This window comes from Somniosus microcephalus, chromosome 7 (genome assembly GCF_052327205.1).
Source record: "Somniosus microcephalus isolate GS21.2 chromosome 7, FLI_Smic_1.0, whole genome shotgun sequence".
In the NCBI taxonomy this organism is placed as follows: Eukaryota; Metazoa; Chordata; class Chondrichthyes; order Squaliformes; family Somniosidae; genus Somniosus; species Somniosus microcephalus.
In genome coordinates this window covers 137840926-137853992 of record NC_140993.1, presented here as the reverse complement: position 1 = coordinate 137853992, position 13067 = coordinate 137840926, and positions in this window count along the sequence as shown.

Sequence of the window (13067 nt, the reverse complement as noted above, 5' to 3'; positions counted from 1 at the left end):
CCCTCGGGTCCCTGTAATCGTCCGATGGGTATTGTTCCCCAATCGTTCCCAATCGACTGCGGGATCTCCTATATCCTTGCTTAGCTTTCTGAGCCACCACCACCTATCCAAAGGAATGGCCAGGTATTCTGTACACGAATTGCACGTGAATATGCTGTCCGAGCAAATCGTGTATGGGGTAGGGAATTTCTCTGGGTGTGTAACCACGTACACTACCGCGGACAGCTCAGCCTGCTGGGCACTCATGGTGCTGGGGAGTTTAATTGCCAGGGCAATGTCTGCCCCTGGGTCATAAACACCAAACCCTGTGAGTCGTTTCCCAGCAGATACTGTGCTGGAACCGTCCACATAGATTTCGCGGCCTGTGGGGTGTATCCCGGCCCGAAAACCTATGTTGACTTCCCGTACCCCTTCAATGGAACACCGGTGGGCCGTCCCTGGATAAAACATGTTATAAATCTCATCATTCATCAAGAAACTACTCATGAAATAACACTGGATGGCCAGCTGGTGGCGCCGTCCAAGGAGTATAAATACTCGGGCGTCGGCCCCAGCTTTCCAGGGACATTTTGTAAGACAAGGAACTACTGAAGTACAACTAGACCTCCATGTTCTGAAACAAGTTGATTAAAGCCTTGCTTTATGCTCAAACCAAGTGTGTAGTGAGTTTTATTACGTCAATTTAATCAACTTGATATCGACTCCACTCTTTGGGTGATTCGGGAACAGCCAGCTATGACTCGAACCGTAGAAGGGAACTCAGACAAGTAATCAATCCATCATGGAGAAACTACTCAGACCCGCCCGTCTCGACCTGGACACAAATTCACTTACAGCTGCTAAGGTATGGAAACACTGGTATCGTACTCTCAGCAACTTCCTCAGGGTGTGTGGTGAAAATGTTCCTGATAAATTAGAGATACTTGTTAATTATGCATCCCCTCATGTGTTTAATTATATCGAAGACTGTGTAGACTATGACGCCGCTATCCAAACACTACAGCAGCTATATGTCAAGTCCCCAAATGAAATTTTTGCTCGGCATCTACTGGCCACAACTCGACAACAACCCGGGGAATCACTTGATGAATTCCTTCAGAAACTTCGCAGGCTCAGCAAGGATTGTAATCTTAAAGCTGTTACAGCTGAACAGTACCAGGAGGAGTTAATTCGTGATTCCTTTATTAATGGGATTGCGTCTCCCTTCATACGTCAGCGTCTGTTGGAGAATAAAACCCTCACGTTACAGGCTGCCTATAACCAGGCATGTTCTCTGGACTTAGCAAAGAGGAATGCAGACACCTATCTTTCACCACGTGCATGGGCTGCTGCTATCACTTTTAGTGACTCTTTCGATAGGCCTTGGGCGGAAGCCCTCACGGATGACGACTCCAACCCGGCTGATGACAACCCTACCCTAGAAACCTACACTGATGATGACCCCGCCCTAGCGGCATCTTGGCAATCTGGAAGGAAGTGTTTCTTCTGTGGAGGTGCGTTCCATTATAGGAAATTTTGTCCTGCTCGTAACGCAACCTGCAATCATTGCAGCAAGAAAGGTCACTTTTCTAAGGTATGCCAGTCAAGAGCCGCTGTTAGTAAGAAAGGCCACTTTTCTAAGGTATACCGGTCGAGAGCTCCTGTTAGTTTGGCAGCTACTATCTATAAAACTGCTCCTCCCGCAAGAACCACTACTAAGGTTACAGCTGCAATCTATAAAACTGCTCCTCCCAAGAACCACTACTAAGGTTACAGCTGCTTTCTATAAAACTGCTCCTCCCCCAAGAACCACTACTAAGGTTACAGCGGTCAAGGGTAAAACTGCCCCTCCTCCCATCACAGCTGTTTTCCCCCCAAAGTCTGTCCCATGCAGCCATGAAGGTTTCGGTAAATGGACACATTTTGAGTGCACTAATCGACTCATGCAGCTCTGACAGCTTCATTAGTGAGCAGGCTGTCAGTAAGTTAAAACTGCGTATTTACCCCTCGGACAGGGAAATTGCAATGGCTCTGATGACACTGACCACCAATTCTTCCGGCTTTGGTCTTGTCGACCTTATTCTCAATGGCCACACTTATTTCTCCACCCGGCTCAGGGTGCTCAAGAACCTATGCAGTGATGTGCTCCTGGGACAGGATTTCCAGAAACAACACAAAAGACTCACTTTCGAGTTTGGAGGGTCAAAGCCAGAGCTTACTCTTTCCAAAGTACCATTTTGTGCGCTTTCGGCGGCTTCGCTCGACGAGCCCTCCTTGTTTGCCAATCTTTCCCCCCGATGTAAGCCCATAGTCACTAAATCACGATGTTTCAGCCAAGGATCGATCCTTTATTGAGACAGAAATCTCTCGCCTTCTAGTTGACGGTATCATTGAGCCATGTTCATCTTCCTGGCGGGCTCAAGTCGCCATTGTTAAAAATCCTCTGAAGCAACACAAGAAACGTCTTTGCATTGATTACTCGCAAACTATTAACCAGTATACCGACGTGGGTGCCTACCCACTACCATGCATCGATGACATGGTCAATAACCTTGCCAACTACAAGGTATTTTCAACTTTTGATTTAAAGAGCGCATATCATCAAGTACCGTTAAAAGGACTCTGACAAGAAGTATACGGCCTTTGAGGCCAATGGTCGGCTTTACCATTTTTGTCACCTTCCATTTGGGGTCACCAATGGTGTGGCCATCTTCCAACGGGCAATGGATAGCCTAGTCAAACAGGAGAACTTAACGGACACTTTTCCATATCTGGATAATATCACCATTGCTGGTCATGACCAGAAGGAGCACGATGCCAACCTCCAGAAATTTTTTGACGTTCTCTGTGAAATCAGTACCATCAGCAAACATCCTTGGGTACTGGGTGGGCAATGGTGTCATCAAACCGGATCCGGAGCGACATAGTCCGCTTCAGGAGCTCCCTCCCCCCACGAATCTCGGCTCTCTTCGTCGGGCCCTCGGCATGTTCGCCTATTATGCGAAATGGATACCCCACTTCTCCGACAAGATCCAGCCCCTGCTTCACGCAAAGTCATTTCCATTAGAGGCAACGGCTATTTCAGCTTTCAACCTCCTCAAGCAACAACTGGAAAAAGCCACGCTTCGTTCCATTGAAGAAAATCTTCCTTTCGTGGTTGAGTGCGATGCATCAGATGTGGCGATCTCGGCTACCTTGAATCAAGGTGGTCGACCCGTTGCATTTCTGTCCAGAACTTTGCAGGGTAGCGAGCTCCGTTATCCTCCTGTCGAGAAGGAGGCTACGGCCATCATTGAAGCAGTACGTAAATGGAGTCATTTTCTCGCTCGTCGCCATTTCACACTTATAACCGATCAGCGCTCTGTGGCCTTTATGCTGGATAACCAAAAACGCACGAAGATCAAGAATAACAAAATACAACTCTGGAGGATGGAATTGGCTGCCTTTGGATACACCATACATTATCGACCCGGCAAAGAGAATGTGGCCCCGGATACCCTCATGCGGGCATTCTGCTCTTCTATGTCAACTTCGACTCTGGCGGATCTTCATACTGACTTATGCCATCCTGGCGTTACCCGTATGTTGCACTTTGTGCGATCTAAAAATCTCCCATTTTCTACAGAAGATGTGAAAAGTATGTGCTCCTCCTGTAGAATTTGTGCGGAATTAAAACTGCAATTTTGTCCATCGGATGGCTCGCTCATACATGCTATGCAGCGACTCAGCATTGACTTTAAAGGGCCATTGCCCTCCTCAACGTGAAACACCTGCTTACTGACTATGGTGGATGAATATTCACGCTTTCCCTTTGCTTTTCCCTGTCCCAATATGCTTACTTCCACAGTGATCAAATACCTTGATCAAGTCTTTTCCCTTTGCGGTACGGCCAATTTCATCCATTCTGATCGGGGTCCCTCCTTCATGTCAAGCGAACTCAAAAGTTCTCTCTCCCAACGGGGAATCGCTGCTAGTAAAACGACACCGTACCATCCCATCGGTAATGGACAGGTTGAGAGATACAACGCTATCATTTGGAACGCTGTTCGTCTTGCGCTGAGGTCACGCAACCTACCAGACCAGCAGTGGGAAACTATGCTCCCTGACATGTTGCATTCCATCAGGTCTCTCATTTCTACATCTACCAATGTCACACCTCACGAGCGATTCTTCAGCTTCCAGCGTCGCTCCACCCATGGGACGTCTCTACCGTCATGGTTGGCAGCTCCCGGCCCAGTGCTGCTCTGAAGATTCATCCGATCATCTAAAACCGATCCTCTCGTTGACGAGGTGGAACTCACGGATGTCAACCCCACGTACGCGCACGTGCGGTACCCTGATGGCTGGGAGTCCACCATTTTGCTCTGGGACCTGGCTCCCTGTCCGGCCAGTTCCACGGACCCAACCGATAGAGGGACGCACGGGGATGATGCCGACACTCTGCGCTCCCCCGAAGATGACGCCCTAGGGATGACGCCCTACCTGGGGCATCGAGAGATCTGCCAGCTGCCCCACCGGATCCACTCGGGGAGCCGAGCACTCCCCGTGGGATGGCCACCCGAGGCCAGGATGCCGGTCAATCCCTGGCTATCCAACAGGATGAAGCCAGTTCTGCACCTGTGGGGACGCACACCCGGAGTCACGATCTCCCTAGCCTCCCTTGGGTCGATCAGGGCAACACAGGCTCTGTCGATCCACCGGTACGGATCAAGCGGTCCAGGGAGCAAGACACGGTCCGGGGAGACGTGCCTTCTAGCCATAAACAAAAATCTAAGAGACTGCGGCTATTCGTGGTCCGCCTGATCCGCTAAGAGGAAGTCGTCGGACTTCCAAATCTTTTAGGTAGGAAGAATGTTATAAATCTCATCATTCATCAAGAAACTACTCGTGAAATAACACTGGACGGCCAGCTGGTGGTGCCATCCAAGGAGTATAAATACTCAGGCGTCGGCCCCAGCTTTCCAGGGACATTTTGTAAGACAAGGAACTAGTGAAGTACAACTAGACCTCCATGTTCTGAAACAAGTTGATTAAAGCTTGCTTTATGCTCAAACCAAGTGCGTAGTGAGATTTATTACGTCACATGTTGGCTGCGAGCTTTGGCTCGCAGAGACCTTTCACCCTTAGGTCCATCTGGGAGAGAAGCAGGGTCCAGCGAGCAATGCAGGCACTGCTCACTGTCCCATCTTTAATTCTCCCATCTGCGAGCATTTTGGTGGGCGTGTGATGGGTGAGGAGGGTGATGGGTGAGGTGCCTGTGAAGATCAATGATCTTTTCACAGCCCAGTGAGTGGTGAGGAGGTGCCTCTCACAGTTGGAATAGCCCTTTTCCACATCCGTGAGTATCCTGGAGGAGTAAACCACCGGTCTCAGCTGACTGTGCCGCTCCTGGAGCAGCACTGCACTCAGACTGTCCCCGCTGGCTGCTACCTCCAAGAAAAACTCTTTCTCCCCATCAATGGCCCCTAGAGCTCGTGCGGTCTGCAGATTTTTCTTGAGGCTTACAAATGCTGCCTCGCAACCCTCATCCCAAACCCACTCCACTCCCTTGTGTAGGAGTCGGAGCAGAGGGGCTGCTGTGGCGGCGTAATCTTCAATAAAATCCCTGCAGTACCCGGTTAGCCCTAGAAAAGATCTCACTCCTGTTACTGTATTGGGGGCTGGTAACTCCTGCACTGCTTCCCTTCTGGCTTTATCTATGGCCCTTTCCCCTGCTCGTACAGCCAGCCCTAGGAACTTTACTTCCCTTTGGCCGATCTGTACCTTCTTGGGGTTTACCTTAAAACCTTCCTGCTTGAGCAACTCCAACAGCTCAGCCAGTAGTGAACCATGTTCCTCTCCTTCATCAGTGAATAGGAGCAGGTCATCCACATACTGGACTAACAGTCGGGGTCGGCTGAAGCCGTTTAAGCAATCTGCCATATATTGGTGGAAGATGCTGGGGCTATTGTGGAACCCCTGTGGTAGGCAGTTCCAGGTGTATTGTTGGCCCTTAAACATAAAGGCGAACTTGTACTGGTCCTCTCTCCGCAGAGGGATGGACCAAAACCCATTGGAAATATCCAGCACCGTGAAGGTGGTCGCGGAGGCTGGAATACTTCCAATGAGGTCGGCGACAGCTGCGACCGTGGGTGCACAGGTGGGGATGTTCCTATTGAGCACCCGATAGTCCACCGTGGCTCTACAGGAGTTGTCCGGTTTCCTAACCGGCAACAGCGGAGAGTTTACATGGGTGGCTATTGGTCTCAATACCCCCTGTTTGACCAGAGGGGTCATGGCCGTTTCCATGTCTGTCTCCGCCTCTTTGGGGAAATTATACTGCTTTTGTGGTCGGGTCATGGGGTCCCCATCTACACTTACTTCGACCCCATTCACCCTCCCACAATCATGCTTATGTGTGGCAAATGCGCCGAGGTGTGCTCGCACAAATGCCTGGTATTCCACTGGAGTGTTACGGACCATTTGCTCGAGGTCGTAAACCTCCTTGGGTTTTAGAGTACACAAGGTCCCCTTTCCCTGTTTTCCTGGGATAACTGCCACTTCAGCCTTTTTGCCGGTGCATGCTCCCCACAGACAGTGGTTCCTGAGATCCACTGGAATCCTGTGGCCTATGATAAAATCAGCCCCCAGGATCCTTTTCCCTTCCTGCTCCCACTTCATTAAAACACAAGTCCACTTGGTGTGGAGTGCTCTCAAATGAATGGACAGCGGGATAGAGAACGAGCCAACATGCTTGTTACCTGTGAACCCCACTAAGCTGTACGGGACCCCGTTAGACAGAGGTGAGGTAGCGGGGTTATCTGAGTAGACTATGGTGTTCGAAGCTCCCATGTCCAACAGATAGGTCCCTTTTACCTTTTCCACCTCCATCTTGACAAGCAGTCTTTTCCATACATCGTACTCAAGGGGACACAGGTAGACAGGCTGCGTTGGCTCCAGTCATAAGTCTGTGTTAGGTGGTGCAGACGGAGTTAAAGCACCCGTGGCTGTGGCTACCCTCCCTGGGCAAGCCAACAAAATGAAGTGCAGCTACTAATGTCTCTACTGTTGGGGGGAGAGGTCAGTGTTTCTGCCTTTGGGGCGGGAGCTGGGGCATTCTTTCCTGCACTATCCTTCCAAAGATTTTTACAGTCCCTTCTCCAATGCCCACTCTTTCCACACCCAAAGCAGTTACGCCTCATATCGGAAGGGTTACCCCTTTCCTGGTGCCATTCCTTCTTACCCTGGCTGGGTTTTAACTCATGAACTTTCCCTTTAGCTTGTGTTTCTTCTACCCCCCTACCATTACGGTAAGCCAGGGTCAGTTGTCTGACCACTGTCTCCTCGGTGACTTGGGGGCCTTTTCGGTCGAACCACAGCTCGGCTTTGGCTCCGATCCGGGGCAAGCTGTTTGTCACCAGACTTCAGAGCCAGTGAGCCAGCTCATTCTGGTTCAAGTTAGCCCGGTCGAGATCCCCATTACAGGCACTCCTGTACACAGGCCACAGTCTGCCTGCGAAAGCCTGTGGGGTCTCCCCTGCTAACTGTGTAGTCTTCTCCAACCGGGAGAACGGACTACCATCATTCATCCCCATCGCCTCCAGAACTTGATCCCGGATGGCAGCGTACCCTCCCTGTCCCTTCTTGCACTCAGCAGCGGGGGACTGGTACAGCTTGCCATCCAAGTTGAACAGGAGCATCTTGGCCATTTCTGAGTCGTCGCATTCATTAATGCCTGCTGCTTGTTCCACTTCCATAAAGTGGGCTGCGGGGTCTCCCTTGTGGGTGAGCTTACTCAGGTGGCTTACCATAGCCCTAAGCTGTTGGATCCCATGGGGAATCACAAACTGGCTTTCAAGGGGCCCCTGGCCCCCACCTACCCCGGGTGGGCCAAACTTTTGCTGTCGAGCCGGGCACATTGGCCCCGGTTCCGACCTTTCCTGCATTTGTTTGCCCACTTCTGCCTGCTGCCAAACCAAGTCAAAACCCGGCGCCACAGGTGGCGGTGGTGTGCACTCCTCCTTGTCTTCCCTACAGATTGCTTGTCCCTCCTGCTGCCCAACCGAGTTGTTCCCCGGTGCCACAGGTGATGTCTGCACAGTTTCTACTTCTACTTCCAGGTCTACCCGGGCCGCACCCGGGCTCACTAGGCATACCAGAGCAAGTTTAAAACTGTCTATCTGCTTTTGACAGGGGCCGTGATCTCCCGCCTCAAAATCCCTAGTGCTTGCTACTTTATAAGCTGCCTTCACATCTCTGTACTTCCCCTCCTGTTACTTTAACTGTCTGGTTAGGCAAGCATTCTCTTCTTTCAGTACTAGCTCATTCCCTTTTCTGGACACCGAAAATACTCATGCCTGTTCCTGTGTTTCTCTACTAGCTGTAATTTCTCTTGATTTTGGGCTTGTAATTCCTGCAATAGTTCCTCCCCTGCTAAAGCTCTTGCCTGAGACAGTTTGGCTGCCTCCTGCAGCTCTGCTGTCAATGCTTTAACATGCTGGTCTAAAAGCTTGATCTGTTGTAGGGCACAGACCAACCAGATGGCCTTCTCTACCGAATTCTTATGATCCTTGCTCTCAGTCCATTTGGCTGCAGTGTCCATGGGACGCCCAGCACGCAACAGACTGGTCACCCACTTCATTGTGATATTCACCTTCTCAAAAACGTAAGAGGAAATCCTCTCTTCCATCTTCATTCTTTCATCAAACACAGGGTCTATTGCATTACTTCCCTTTTGCCAAAGTCCTGCCACGGTCGCCATTTTCTGTAAGGGGTGGTGTGTGTGGTCAGCTTCACCTCGGACTCCCTTGAGCAGTTTGAATCGCTCCCACTCCTTTGGTTCTAGACTTTGGACTTATTTGTGGGTCGTGATGAAAGTGCAACAGACGCCTGGGTTGGTCAAAAGAATTTAGATCTTTATTTTAAGACAGGAAAATATACAATACAATCAAATCTTATACTCTAAAAAGGGTGGGAAACACTCAGAATATGCGAGGGAGAATTACAATAGACAAAAATCCCTTACCCTCCCAACCCCACTATCCTAACTAGGTTGAAATCCAGAGGACCAGGAAATGCTCACCAAAACGACTCTCTTGACAGATTGTAGAGGATCGCGATTTCAGGGTTCTCCTTAGTTGTGGCGGTTGGGGCCTGCCGTACCCCAGACGTGGTAGAAGACTGCACCTGCATTGGGTCTTCAGTTTGGGTTTGTCCGCTGATGCGGTTAGCTGCGTAGTTGGATGTATCGGGTGAGTACCCAATTTTCTTTAGTTAGGTAAAGTTTTAGGGTCTTTTGCGTCAAAATCTTACCCAGGGGTAAGTCAGACTAGCCTGTAGAGTGGAAACAAGTTTTGATTTTCGAATTTTCGGTGGTTGGTTTCTTGTTGGTCGTGGTGGCCCAATATTACCTGGTTGGTGGTAACGTTGGTAGTTGTCGGTTTCTTGAAGCCTTTGGTCACCGCGACTTTCCTTTTCTTTTTTTTCTTCAAGTCTCCGATTCTCTGACTACGTACGGTGATGATGATATCTTTTTCTGAACCGTACTTTTCTCTCCTGTACTGAACTTACTCGATGATGAATGTACTGTGAACGCTGACGAACGAACGTGCTGTTGCTGATGAACTGAACCGTTTCACTGAAAAAGCAGGTCTCAATTATACTGGTTTGAGGCCTGGCTTATCTGACCGCCAAATCTCTGGTTCCTTTGTTAAATTTGGCGGGCTCGTTATTTTTAAGATGTTGTAAAGCTTTATCAAGCTTCGGGGATGGTCCATCTATTCTTAACTGGTCTTTAACTGGTTTTGGGATTGCCTTGAAACCAGTTTAAAAATGTAAAACGTTTTGGAAATCTCTCTGATTGGTTTTGAACTGCTGTTTGATTGTTGTTTCCTGCTGGGCCATATTCTTTCTTTTGTTTTGCTGTGGGCATGTACTGTTTTATTCATGTACTTTGTGGCTGTGTGAGTTTCGGCGGGAGCAGGTTCTATTGTTTCTATGTAAAGTTGGGGTGGCCCAGAACATTCCCAGATGGCCCAATACTCAAACCGTTGGGGGGGGGGGGCCCATTCCACCTCCCTTTTTGTCACAGTTTTTCGCAGGTCTGAACATGCCTTTTAAACCAGCCAAATCTTCCTGGGGTTTTGATTTTTAAATCCCTTTGGCCCAATATTTCCTTGAAACAGTCCAATATCTCTCCTTTCTTATTTGGGGGAAATTGTGTAATTTTGCGAGCCTTACATAAGGTCATCATATTTTTGTCCTCTCTCCTTCCACTTGTCCCTCAACACCAGCGTTTGAAACGTTCAATCCAACTTACTAAATCGCTGCACTCCTTCCTCCCTTACTGCCCCCCTGTCCTCACGCTAAAGCCACTCTTGTACCTCCCTGCTTTCAGATGGTGATTCACCAGCTGAGGAGATGGGCCCTCAAGCTGCCAGTGGGAGTGAAGCTGCAGGCGAGGAGGAAGATGAAGCCGGAGCATCAGCACCACCCTCTCCCGAGGAAGCCCATGCCCACACTGGGAACATGCCTTCCCTGGAAGGGAGCAGGGGGGAAGGGCCTGATGAGGGTGAAGCTCCGGGGCCCAGCGGGCTGCAGCAACGCGATGGGGGTAGGGAAGCTCGGGGGCCATCTCCCTGGAGGGAGAGTAAGCCAGTGAGTCCTACTGCACTGGACACAGAGGAGGAGTGGCTGACCGCTGAAATGAGCACCCAGGCGGTGGACATGCACACTGAGCTCATCGGTGCAGTGGGAAGGGTGCCTGAATGCATTGAATCACTGGCAAGGAGTGTGGAGCACTTCGCTGTAGCACAGGCAGATGCCGTGCAAATGTCTCGTGCTGCATTTCAGTCACTCGCTGCTATGACCCCATCTCTGACTGCTCTCATGCAGACTCAGATTGAGGCCACGCGAGCACTGACTGCTGCCATCCTTGCTGGTTCAGACACATTTCCCCGGGGCTCTCACCACGCCGCAGCAGGCCAGCAATCTGTGCTCCAGCAGATTGCTCCGGATGCTGAAGTGCTGCCCCGTGGGAGTGCCAGTGTGTCGGTCGAGCAGGGAGTTGCTGTCCTCTCTCAAGATGACAGCATTCCTGCTGCCACCACTGTCACTTCTCCACTGCACTTGCCACCGCCTGTAGGACAGACTGCTGCTGCCCATGCAGAGTTGGTGCAGTCTGCAGCCGGGCCCTCCAGGCCCAGAGCTGGTCAAGGCCGTCCTTCAAGGGCATCTGCAGTCTCAGGTTCTGACAATCAGCAGCCTTCCACCAGCCTTGCTGCAGCCACTGGGGTCCCATTACGGAGGAGCAGTAGGGTGGGAAGGGGAGAAGTGCGCAAGGGAAGGAGATCACCCTTGAAGGGCAAAAAGTAGGTGGTGTGACAAAATGTTGGTCATTTTTTTATTAAAGGCCGAGGTGCGTGGTCAAACTTTTGTTTAGTGTTTTGGACATTATCTCCAGGTTGTGAGAACCAGTTATGTTAATGACTGTTTTTTTGTGTTTCTTTCTATTAGTTTGTCATGAGGAAATGACACACACAGAGTTTGTAAAATAAATAAGTTTTTTTATTCAAAATGTACATGTTTGGTCTTTGCAATCATTGCTGCCTTGGCCGGCTTAGGGTTTGCGGGTTGGTTTCATTCATGTTGTTCTCAATGGCAGAAGCCTTTTCCTCAGCAGGGGCCTGGAAGTGGCTTGCTATCAGCCGTTGACGGACGGCCCTTCCAGTTTCTACATTGTGGGCCTCCCTCACGCCTTGGTGCTGCTGATGATCATCCTCCTCCTCTTCATCTTCCTCTTCCTCCTCCTCCTCTGGTGGTGCTCCAAGGCCTGGTGGCATTGGCTGGGTCCTGAGGATTACCAGGTTATGCAGCATGCAGCACACAATAACGAAGTGGGAGACTCGCTCAGGCGAGTACTGCAGGGCTCCTCCAGAATGGTCCAAATTGCGGAACCGTTGCTTGAGCACGCCGATTGTGTACTCAACGATGTTCCTGGTAGCTTGATGGCTCTCGTTGTACCGCAGCTCAGCAGGGGTGTTGGGCATTCGGTGCGGTGTCATCAGCCAGGTGCACAGTGGATACCCCTTGTACCCGAGAAGCCAACCACCTGGGTGAGGCAGTGCCTGGAAAAGTTGTGCCACAGCAGTCTGGCGCAGGATGAATGCATCGTGGCTGCTGCCAGAATAGCGGGCATTGACAGCAAGTATCAGCTGTCTGTGGTCACAGACCAACTGGACGTTTAAGGAATGGAACCCCTTTCGGTTGCGGAAATCCTCTGCATTCTCATGCAGAGCACGCAAAGCCACATGCGTGCAGTCAATGGCGCCCTGCACCATGGGGAAGCCCGCTATCCTCGCAAAGCCCATAGTGCATTCATGCTGCTTGTCCGGGGTCATGGGGAAAGAGATGTACTCTCATCTCCATTTATAGAGGGCATTTGTGACCTGACGGATGCAGCAATGCACCACGAACTGGGAGATATTGGCGCTGTCCCCAGTAGCTGATTGAAATGATCCAGTGGCATAAAAGTTGAGAGCCACTGTTATCTTCACTGCCACTGACAGAGACGTCCTGGTTCTCAGTAGAGGATGCAGATCTGGCTGCAGCAGGTGGCAGAGCTCAGTGACCACCTCCTTGCTGAAGCACAGCCTTCACAAACACTGCTCCTCAGACATATTAATGTATGAGAATTGTTGGCGAATTACCCTGGGAGGGTAAGGTCTCCTGTACAGAGGCCTGTTGGACCTCCTCCATCTGGCCATGATTGCCACTCTCTGCGTCTCTGTGGCCTTGGGAATGTGGTGGCGCAGGATGACACCCCCCAATTAGTGCAGCCCCCATACTTCAAACAGCGTTGACTCAATGCAGAAGTCTCTCTTTCTCTCTCTCAAAGTCTCTCTCTCTCTCTCAGAACGAGTGGTGCAAAAATGTCTACCACACAAAAAGCCAGGATGAGGCCCCCTTTAAATAGCGCCCCCCCAGCCCCACAGTGACTGGGAAGCGTTCCAGTCTACCTGTCGTTGGGGGGGCACCACTCAATTTCCATTCTGGGGCGTCGCAAGGGCGTTGCACGCTCGAATGACGTCAAGATCTGCGTGCGCAGGAGA